The 11,887-nt window shown below is 44.3% G+C and overlaps 1 long non-coding RNA gene across 2 annotated transcripts; it reads left to right on the plus strand.

Annotated features, from left to right (window-relative positions):
* The first annotated feature begins 662 nt into the window (after window positions 1–662).
* LOC139036090 (uncharacterized) lies at window positions 663–6,326 on the plus strand. 2 transcript variants are annotated; one of them, XR_011488827.1, is made up of 3 exons: window positions 663–1,047; window positions 2,315–2,389; window positions 4,818–6,326. It is a non-coding gene; the product is annotated as an uncharacterized lncRNA (long non-coding RNA). The 2 variants fall into 2 exon arrangements; XR_011488826.1 differs by having other exon boundaries at window positions 2,315–6,326.
* The last annotated feature ends 5,561 nt before the right edge of the window (window positions 6,327–11,887 follow it).

Here is an 11,887-nt window from a genome sequence, read left to right on the forward strand (position 1 = left end):
TGGTGTCTTTTGCAAAGCAGATATTTACTCCATAAGTAATTCATTTTTAATAATCTTTTTTTATTCATTTTTGTCTTCACTGGGTGTTTGTTGCTGTGTGCAGGCTTACTCTAGTCGTGGAGAGCAGGGAATTACTTTCTAGTTGCGTGCACCAGCTTTTCATTGCAGTAATTTCTTTTGTTTCCGAGCACAGGCTCTAGGGTGCATGGGCTTCAGTAGTTGTGGTGCTGGGGCTTAGTTGTCCTGAGGCATGAGGAATCTTCCCTGGACCAAGGATGAAAGCCGTGTCCCCTGCTTTGGCAGATGGATTCTTAACCACTGGACCACCAGGCAAGTCCAGTAATTCATTTTTTTCCCCCTATGTCCCGTGGGAGTGAGACCTCAAAGAGTTTTGGGTTTATTGTTCTGCTGAGCTTTGCATGGGCCAGCGCGTTTTCTCCTGCACAAGTTCCTGCATCTCCCATTCTAGGGGACAGACTTAAGCATAGAGTTTCCACTAAAGCAGCACTGCAGAGACCGCGCCCTTCCCCCAAATGCAATCCAGAAAATTCTCCTCCACCAAATAATGATTGTGGCATCCTCAAAGGATATACTTTTATACCAAGTAGTCCTTTGCTTCTTCCCATATGTCTTCCAGCTGTTTTCTTACGTCTCTATGGGGCCGACTCCATGCTGTGGGCAATATTGAAAACGCATATGTCCCAATCCCTGCCCTCAAGGAACTTAGCAGACAGTTGGGAATTGAGACTAAAAAAATGATAGAGAACCACAAAGATGGCACAGCCTCAAGACCTAAGTTTCAGGCTATAGTTTGAAATCCTTTGGTGGATGGGCTGTGAAATGAGTTTAAGGGATCACAATCAGCATTAAAAAAATAAAAATAAAAAAGGAAATAACTCAAACAGCAAGGATTAGCGTGTCTATGACATAGTACAAGTAAGTATATTTTTAGTAAAACTTTGGTTCTGTGTTACATAGAAATATCATGTTTCTTACCATAGGTCCTGGTCACATGTGTTTGAACACTTCTGACAAGCCAGGTGTGAGGTGAGCATGGTCTGGGGTATGAAAGAATGGCAAGGGAGGGGCAATCGTTCCTAGCTCGTGTCTGAGTCATGGACACTTGACCATTTGAGAACAATTGCAAGTCCCTCTAGAAAGCATACATATGGCTGACATTTTGCCTATGATCTCAGGAGTTCATGGACTTTACAACCCATTCACAGACCTTGGTTAGATCCCTTTGATCTGAGATTAAAGCCAGGAGGTGGGAGCGCGGGAGAGGCTGGGGAAGGTGGGGTATATGTTTTCAGGGCCCTGAATTTCTGGTGAGGAAAGAAGATCATCCATCACTCACGGGAAGTCAACAAAAGCTTCCAAGGAGAAGCAGCTGATGAGCTAATCCGCATTTTAGGAAGATTGTTCTGGAAGCTTTAGGGGGCAGAAATCCAACTCGGAGGCTTTGTAATAATTATTTGAGAGATGGGAGAGGCGGATAGGTAGGAAGGCATAGCCCGAGAAGTTTTTTAGAATTAAAAAACAAATCACTGGACCTGGTATTTGTTTGGATAGAGGGGAAAATGAGGAAAGAGTCTAGGGTGGCCCCTGGGTTTCTAGTTTTAAATGGACAATGATGCTCATCACAGTGTCAGGAATAAATAGGGGGGAAAAGTAAGTCTGGGGAAGCGTATGAGTTTAGTTTTGTGGTTAATGGACATGCTCAGGTATATATCTGGAGATCCCAACATGTTTTCTATGAAAATAAAGAGCAAGTGCCAGTGAAGGCTGCCTTAGCGTGAGGCTGAGGACTGGCAGACCGGAGGAAGAGTGGGCTTCGTACTTTGTTTGCGTGGGTGTGTTGTTTGCTGGAACAGTTTGGCAATCCTGGGACAACAGGAGTGTTCTAAAGACTCTGAAATCCCCACTCACTGTGGAAATAACAGGAAAGGCACAGCAGGTGAACTGGTGAGGGGGGCAAAACAGTGCTTGGAGTAAAGCTTGGGGCTCTAGAGGCAAGAGGGACTGGTTTTAGAGATAGAGGGGGAGGGGCTGGTCCTGTTCAGTGGGGAAGAAGGCCCTATGGACTGTGGCAAGGACACTGGACTCGTTTGCTCTGCTCTCCTCCCAGGGATCTTCCCCACCTAGGGATGTGTGTACATTAGTCGCTTAGTCGTTTTCGACCCTATGGACTGTAGCCTGCCTGGCTCCTCTGTCCATGGAGTTCTCCAGGCAAGAATACTGGAATGGGTTGCCATTTCCTCCTCCAGGGAATCTTCCTGAGCCAGGGATCAAACCTGGGTCTTCTGCATTGCAGGTGGATTCTTTACTATCTGAGCCACCAGGGAAGCCAGGATCGAACCTGCATCTCTTCCATTTCCTGCATTGGCAGGTGGGTTCTTCACCATCAGTGCCACCTGGGAAGCCCGTGTGTGTGTGTGTGTGTGTGTGTGTGTGTGGGCAATGTCCACCCCACCAGAAACCTGAATTGGTGGGTCTGCCCAGTCCCATGCCATCAGCACGTGTGAGAGAGAAGCACCCTGACACTAACACTGCCTGTTTCTAGCCCATGTCCTGACTATGTTTGGCTGTGTCTCTGGTCTGTTTGTGACCTGCCAGCTCCTAAGCTTCTGCTGGGTCCTTTCAGGCTTGGCACTGAATCCTCAAGCCTAGTGCCCAATAATGCCCACTCAGTCCTGACCTCTGCTGACCTTCACCACATCCGTCTACCATTTGCCCTTGAACCCTGGCCTGAACTTCTGCCAACGTGTCTGGACCACTGTCCTGTCTCATCCAGTCCTGTGGCCTGGTTTCTGCTGAATTCCACTGAGCCTGCCAGTGGACAGTATACCAGAGACCAGGATCCTCCAGTCTCTTCCAGGCCTGGGTACCAGAAACAACAGTGTTTGTTTCTGCTACAGAAGAGGATCAGGTCGGGAAGGAACTTCACATTTGTTCACTCTTGATGGGTGCTGCTGGGAATCTGGGTTAGAGTCAAATCTGTATTTGATGATCTGGGCAAACTCTTTAACTGTTTGTTTGTAGTTTTACTAAATAGTTCCAGATGTCAGCATAACATGTATGCCGTGATGCTGTGATTGGAGCACTCTGTGCTGGTCTTTTTTCAGATAAGCAAAATGCATAAGGTGAAATTAAATCTCCCTCTCAGTCTGGAAACCTCTGTGAAGATCCTGCATTATTTACCAACCACAAGAGCTTTTCCTTGGCTGGGGCATGTGATCCTACTAGCACTTTTTTCCAGCTGCTCAAACACACTTTGGCACAGTCACTCACTAGCTCCAAATACCAGGATTACTCCATTCCTGTTCAGTGGTTCAGTGACTTGGCTCCAGGAGAAAAAGCAAAGGCAGTTTCAGAAATCTACTAACTCCCCAAATGGAACTAAATAATAGTCCTGACTTCAGGGCATTATTTGAAGGTGAAAGGAGATGATGTGTAGAAAGCATTTATGGTTTGTATGTGCCTGGCACCTAGGGCAGTCTTGATCAAGGTCAGCTCTTTTCCTTAGGAGGTTCTATGGATGACCACAATCAGCTGGGGCTTCTGGGGTGGGTTTGTCACAAGTTGACAAATCAGTCCAGAGTCTCCAGGATGATGTCAGGAAGGAAACAGGTAGAAAGAACAGCAGCTGAGGAGGATCTAAGTGTGGATCCTAGCTGTGTATCCTCCACCCTGGGTTTTGCTGAGTCTGTGTTTTCATTTGTCAATGGAAAGAATGCCTTTCTCAGAGGGCTGCTGAAATGGCCAAGAAAAACACGGACTAACACTAAGTTAGCAAGCAGCAATTATGATTTCCGTGATCTCTCTCGCTTCTTTTTTTAAAAAAAACATTGATTTCTTTATTTGGCTGCAGAATGTGGAATCTAGTTCCCTGACCAGGGACTGAACCTGGACCGCCTGCATTGGGAGCGTGGAGTCTTAACTACTGGACCACCAGGGAAGTCCCCTCCCTTGCTTTTTGCAGCAAGTTGTTAGGAGAGCATCACATTCTCAGATATCTTCTTGGTTGTTACAGAATTGCTTTCGTGTAGGTGATGACCATTCATTCATTCGTTCATGTGTTCATTCATCAATTCTTGTGTTCATTCATTCACCTAACAAATATTTGTTGAGTACCTTATATGTTCTATGCGCTAGAAATACCGCGCCTGCCCTTATGGACGTCATATCTGGTGAGAGGACACAGTCACATAAACCACAGCATATGGGAGGTACGTGTGATACCTGAGCAAGTGATCAATGTCAGGTTTATTAGGGAGACTCAGGATCTGACTCCACCAGCGACCTCAGAATCCATGACCTTTATGCCCATCCAGGCTTTTCCTAACTGGGAAGCTGGCGCTTACAGTTGAGGTCCTTCCGCCAGTCCTGTGTGTCCCGTGGGTCCCTTGCCTCCCAGGCTCAACAAGGTCTGTGGCTCTGTGGCTCCCCACTTGTGCTTCGCTCCCCATCCAGATGAAGGATACTCCTGGAGTTTTTATAAGAACATCTAGCTTCTCTAGAAAATTAACTCGGGAAACTAAATAGTGCTTCTGGCTGTGGGGAGGACACAGAAAAGGGCTCTGATTCTCCAACCCAGGACTCAGAACTGCCTTCATGTCTCACTCAAGCACCCCTGAAACTTGTCAGCCGCCTTCACACTGTGGTGTCTTGGTTAACACTGTTCTGTCAGCCTAGCACCTCCCTTCTCCACCTCTCAGTTCTATCCATCTGCCAAGTGCTGCTCAGATAATCCCTCTGTTTCAGAGAATGCAGGCTATCCCCCAGTATCCATTCTCTTATGATTCTGGTGGTTACAGAGTCTCTGGAGTTGAACTGGGCACACGGCGAACGTGCAACACTTCCCAGACTTCCCGAAGCTTGATGTGACCACGGGTCCAGGAGCTGACTCCTTCCCACCCTTCTGGTTGGCAGGAATGTGAATTTGGTGTTAGGACTCCATATCCTGGCAGAGCAACAAGATGGAAGGTGCCTGGGTCCTTGACACGGTAAAGCTGCCCCATCAGCCCTGGGACATGGATGTTCAAGCAGTAATCTGAGAGAAAACCAGTCTCTCTCTTTTAAAAGCTAGTTATTTGGTTGTTTTCAAATTTAATTTTTTATTTTATATTGGCGTATAGTTGGTTTACAATGTTGTGTTAGCTTCAGGTGTCCAGCAAAGTGATTCAGATCTGTGTATGTATATATCTTTTTCAGATTCTTTTCCCATGTAGGTTATCACAGAATATTGAATAGATTTCCCTGTGCTAATCAGCAGGTCCCTGTTGCTTATCTATTTTATATAAAGTAGTGTTATATGTTAGTCTCAAACTCCTAATTTACCCCCTCCTTCCTTCCCCCTAACACCACCCCGTGGCTCAGTAGTAAAGAATCTGCCTGCCAACATGGGGATGCAGGTTCGATCCCTGGGTTGGGAATATCCCCTGGAGAAGGAAATGGCAACCAACTCCAGTATTCTTGCCTGGAGAATTCCATGGACAGAAGAACCTGGTGGGTGCAGTCCATGGGGTCACAAGGAGTTGGATATGACTGAGTGAATAAATAACAACAGCAACCACCACATATCCTGTTTGGAAACCATAAGTTTGTTGTCCACATCCAAAAAAAAAAAAAAAAAAGAAGTAGATGTGAGATGCAAGCTGACCTTTATCACACTAGAAATTGAAGAAGTTTGGGGAAAAAATGTAAAATTATGCAAGTCTTTTCAATACAAGTTTTTGTTTTGGAAAATGTACTTGTTTTCATTACATTAAAAAAGCTAGTTATTTTGGTTTTCTTTAGAGAACCAATCTAATCTCCTAAAGATTCATCCTCCTCTGTGAGAAAGCTGAGTCCCATCCTGCCTCTTCCTATATATCCTGAACGTGTGTGCTTTGGCCTTCAATAAAGCCATCCTTTGGCTCTGTTTTGGAACCCAGAGATTTGTAGGAGCTTATAGTTCTCTTGACAGCATGACCCCTGGGTGAGCGGGAACTGTCCTATTAAATGTGTACCTCTCCCAAAACTCATAAGCACAGTTAGCCTTTATTCTTCATGTACTTAATGAATGTGTGCTTAATGAATTTTTGGTGAATGAAGAATGATTCCCTGCTTCTCCTGGACTAAAAATACCCTTTTTCTAAAGCATCTCTGTCCAATAGAAATATAATACAAACCATATACGTCATTTCAAATTTGCTAGTAGCCACCTATAATGAAAATGCCAAAGCAATTTGGTGATGTTCATTTTAGTTATATGTTTCATTGAACCCTATATATTCAAATGTTGTCATTTTCGTAAGTAATCACTATAAAACTTACTACCAAGAGAGTTTTTACAGTCTTGTTTTTCAGGCTAAGCTTTGGTATATGGTGTGGTTTTTGCATTTTCAGCCCATCTCACTCGGGACCAGCTGCGTTTTAATGCTCAATGGCCCCTTGCAGTGAGTGGCTTCTGTACTCAGTTCTGGGGGGCCCTAAGCCTACTTGGATGCGTGGGGGAGACGTGAAGGAGCTGGAAGGGCAAAGAGGGTACTGGGAGGCAGAAACGAGGCTTCATAGAGCTTTGCTTGGCTGTGATACACTAAGACTCAGAGAGTCTTAGCAACTGTTGAGTGATTTCAATATAGAAAGAATATTGCGGGAAGAGAAGGAACCACTGACAAAATGAAAGAAGAGATGGAGTCAGGAATCAGGAGTAGGGGGACTTTGAGAGGAACTCTGGGGGCCATCAAAGGCTTCAGGTAGAAGTCGAGCTCTGCCATATATAATGGTGGATTAAAATGAGGACCAACCTTGCCCAAGAGACACTATGGCATGAGGCTGGATTTTCCACCACATTGCCTGAGTGACCCTGGTGAGCCATTTCAACTCTGAGCTTCAGTTTCCTCAGGAAGCCCCCTGGTAGCAACAGCCTGTGGGTGGAGAGCAATCTCTTCAAAGGATCAAGATTCCCAGCAGCATGGTAAGGAGACATTCCATGGACCATCTCTGACAAGCTCTAGGCCACCAGACACAGCAGGCTTCATGGATGTCCCAGAGGAAGGATTGAGGAAGGCTTTTTTCCCTGGCTCAGGGAAGCAACAGGTAATTTCCAACTGGGATCTGGCCAAGGAAAAGTTGATTCTGCAGGAAGGGAAAGCTCAGAGATTGAACAAGGGAGGGGCAGTCCCCACACAGCGGGGAAGGGGAGGGAAGTTGTGGAACACAGAAGGCAGGATAAATGCCTTTTCTCCTGTTCCTGGAATTTCCTTCATGGGGCTCAGGGATCTGTGAGGAATTCTGAGGAGATGGGGCATGAAATACCTCTCAGCAACCCAGCCTGCGCCTATACAAGGGAGAAACGGAGAATCGTGGCAGTCACATGAATCATTTGAGGGAGAAGCAAAAAAACACCCCCAGGAATTCCTTTAAGATCTCAGCCTTCCAGTATCTTGGGCTTCATTTATCCAGGTAATAGTCTTGGTTTTCTATTTAACTTGGGCTTCCCTGGTTGCTCAAACCGTAAAGAATCCGTCAGCTGTGCAGGAGACCCAGGTTTGATTCCCGATTCAGGAAGATCCCCCGGAGGAGGGAATGGCAACTCACTCCAATATTCTTGCCTGGAGAATCCCATGGACAGAGAGAGGAGCCTGGCGGGCTACAGTCCATGGGGTCGTAAAGAGTCAGACACGACTGAGTGACTAACACACTTTCTTTCCACACATAGATCTGGTCATAAAGGATGTGGGAGGAGGCCAACTTGGAATTGATTTTAGGAGGAGGAGGTCTGATGTCTCGAAGCTCAAGGTTCCAGGAACTGGAGTATTCCAGGGAATAACGGAAACCGTGGTCACGGAGATGGTCTGAGAACATTTGCGTGCTTGATTCACCAGAGAATCTTAGAAACTTATGACTTTGTTCTTGGGATGCTGCCAGTCTTTCTGGAAGTGGCTGTACTTTGGGATGAAAGCAGCTGAGGAAATAAAAAAGTGTTAGGTCAGGACCAACAGCCTGACATAAAATCCCCAGGCCAGCGTTGCAAATGAGAGGTCGGCCAACCCCTAGGCCAAGTGTATTCTTGATGGAAAACTAATTAATTCTCAAGAAGGAAGTATGTCATTGGATAGAGTTCCTTCTTGTCTCCCCAGGTTGTAGAAACAGCTGGACTTGTAAAATTTTCTGCATAGAATGCTGGTCCTTTAAGACCCAGCCTTGGCCACATGTATCCCTAAATTTCCTGGTGGTGATGCTTTCCTTGGGTGGCCCCACTGGGGATGAAGGAGGAAGTTTCTACTGCACATCTGGAGTGGTTCTTGGTCCAAGCAAGGTGCTACGCAAATGTGTGTGAAGAGGAGGCATTCATGAGACTCAGCTTCTGAACAATTAGGAGAAAGAGGCACTTGACTCCTCCCACTTCCTCCTGCCTTCATTCTCCAGGTCTGGTGTGCCCAGAGGGCATGGAAGCTCACTTTTTTTTTTTTTTTGCCAGTCTTATAACTATTTCGCTTAGCGATGTTTTTCTTACCTAAGAGAGAACATCCAACAGACTTGATAAACATATTCATTCTCGATTGTTAGGAATTTAACCCTTCACCCTGGTCCTGAGTGGCCTAGGCTGAAGATTCAGAGCTTAACCATCTGGTTGCCAGTCAGGATTTTGCCCCTTACTAGCTGTGAGGCTCCGGGTGATTATTCACTTTGCCTGTCTGAGCCTTAGTTTTCTCTTTCATCTTAAAAACAGAAGTGTGTTCCTTGTGTTTATCACTGTTTAAAGTAGAAGTTCTCGGGACTTCCCTGGCAGTCCAGTGGTTAAGACTCTGAGCTTCCACTGCAGGGTTCAATCCCTAGTTGGGGAACTGAAATCTTTGAAGGCTGCATGCGGAATGGCCAAAAAGAAAAAAAGTAGAGGTTCTTAACCTGAGTCTAGAGATGAGCTTTAAAAAGTCCATGAACAGTCTGATATGCCTGGTAAATTGTCTTTGCATATGTGAATTTTCCTTCAGAGATGATCTGTAACTTTCATCAGATTCTTAAAATGGTATTTGACACTTGACCACCTCTCCCCTCAAATAGCACCACTGGGTTAGAGATGACAACTGTAAATGATATGCAATAAAATTTCTACTTAAATGGTTTTTAAAAAACGCTAATGATTTTTATACCTACTTTCCAGGGTTTGTAGCATTAAATGAGATGATGGACAGTAAGCTTTTAGCACAGTGGTAGATGTGCTGCAAGCACCCCAGTGCCGGATACTGGGGTAAGATTTTGAAACATAGAGACTTAATTTTCTCTTTTGTCTTGCAGAATATATAACCTGTATGCTAATTGGGTGGTGCTAGAGTAAAGGGAGCAGAGGGGAGATTGTGATTTATCACAGAAAAACTGTCCATCATTCATTCTGGCGACCTCACCTAATTGGGACTTGACTGGACAGCTTGCATGAGTGCAGAGCCAGAACTCAGTGTCTTAGATAAGAAGTTGAGTGTGGTCCAGAGACATAGGCATTAGGAATGTTGTATTAGGGTGGAGTGGTGAGAGTAGGGCTCCCCTCCCTCTAGAGCAGGCAAAACAAGATTTACTGTCTGTAGGGAATTTTAAAATGAGGATAAAATTGGGGCTTCCTCGGTGGTACAGTGGTTAAGAATCCACCTGCCAATGCAAAGGATAGCAGTTCCAGCCTTGGTCCAGGAGGATCCCACATGCTGCAGAGTGCCTCAGCCCATGCTCCTGGAGCCCATTGCGCCACAACAAAAGTCACCACGATCAGAAGCCCGCACGCCCCAGTGAAGAGTAGTGCAACTAGAGAAGGCCCACGTGCAACAATGAAGACCCAACACAGCCAACAATAAATAAGTAAATAAAAGAATAGAATGAACCCTAACGAGTCTATTTTTTATTGTCATAGGCAATTTTAAACACTTTCTGTGATAAAGAAGATGTGATATATACTAAAATAATACTATTTGCAGCAACATGGATGGACCTAGAGATTATCATACTAAGTAAGTCAGACAGAGAAAGACAAATATCATATGATACCCCTTACATATGGAATCTAAAATAGGACACAAATCAACGTATGTATGAGACAGAAGCATACTCACAAATATAGAGAACAGACTTGTGGTTACCAAGGGGGGTGGGGTTGGGGAGTGAAGGACTGGGAGTTTGCCATTAGAGGCAAACTGTTACGTGTAGGATGGATAAATAAGAAGGTCCTACTGTGTAGCTGCTGCTGTCGCTTCAGCCGTGTCCGACTCTGTGCGATCCATAGACGGCAGCCCACCAGGCTTCCCCGTCCCTGGGATTCTCCAGGCAAGAACACTGGAGTGGGGTGCCATTTCCTTCTCCAATGCATGAAAGTGAAACGTGAAGGTGAAGTTGCTCAGTCATGTCCGACTCTTTGTGACCCCATGGACTGCAGCCTACCAGGCTCCTCCATCCAGGGGATTTTCCAGGCCAGAGTACTGGAGTGGGGTGCCAGTGCCTTCTCCATACTATATAGCACAGAGGACTATATCCAATATCCTATGATAAACCATAATGAAAAAGAATGTGTGTGTCTACACACACACACACACATATATATATAAAACTGAGTCACTTTGTTATACAGCATCAATGAACATAATATTGTAGATCAACTATACTTCAATAAAAGTAAAAAATAAAATTTCTTACATTGACAAAAAATAAAATTTCTTACATTGACAAAAAATCAGTATCTGTAACAAAAAATTCCTCCCTACAAAAAATAATTTTGTTTTTCTAAGTTCTAAATAACTGGTCCAATTACTGTTGAGTTTTAATAAAATACATGTTAATTTTTTAGCATACTTTTTACTGCTTATCCTTTAATGAACACTGTATTCTCTGTGGAAAGTACTTTGGACACCTCCTAGGCATGTCATGGAGCAGTGGTAAAGATCTGCCTGCTGATGCAGGTGATGCAAGAGACATGAGTTGGATCCTTGCATCAGGAAGATCCCCTAGGGGAGGAAATGGTAACCCACTCCAGTATTCTTGCCTGGGAAATCCTGTGGACAGAGGAGCCTGGTGGGCTACAGTCTATGGGGTTGCAAAGAATCAAGACACAACTGAGCATGCACACAGACACAGACACACACACAGACACACACACAGACACACACACACAGGTCTGTCGTTGGCCTCCCAACACATGCTTACCCAGCTACACAGTTCAAGAGTAACTGCATAGTGATCTAGAACGATCTAGAACCAAAAGAACCATCTAGAACAGTTCTTTTGGGATGCAGTTCATGCCTCCAGTCCCTGTGATATAATATATTCCTTAAAAAATGGTGTATCAATTTAATGGAATAGTAAGCAATTATCAACAAGAAAAAGGTAGATCTCTAGACACTGATATAAAACAATCTCCAACATATAGTGTTAAATGAAGTAAGTGATATATGGAACATTTACAAATATTTTAAAAAGTGATGTGTATGTTTATGCATGTGTGAAGAATGGTAGTACAGTGATTGTAAAAATAAGGACACATACTTGAACTACTTCAATTCTGTTACCCCATGTGACTATTTGAAGGTTTTGTTTGTGTTAAAAATTGAACACAGTGAAGCAGAGTGTGAATTTCGAGGTGTAATATTTTTGTTTGGTAAGTGCAAACTTTAGTTCATATGTGAAATATTTTACTGAATCTGAACAATATTTTGAACACTGCGTTTCTTTTTCTTTCTGTATTGTTTTGTTCATTTTAAAGCTAAAGAACACATCAAGACATCAAGAGGGTAATGACTATTACTGATTATTATGTGATTCTTAGATGAATAATTTTGTGGCACAGAGAAGGAGGTTTTAAAAAATGATATGCTCTGGGTGTCCGATACACTCTGTGCTACCTATTTTTAATCAGAACTTACAA

The sequence above is a fragment of the Odocoileus virginianus genome, chromosome 7 (assembly GCF_023699985.2).
Source record: "Odocoileus virginianus isolate 20LAN1187 ecotype Illinois chromosome 7, Ovbor_1.2, whole genome shotgun sequence".
Lineage (NCBI taxonomy): Eukaryota > Metazoa > Chordata > Mammalia > Artiodactyla > Cervidae > Odocoileus > Odocoileus virginianus.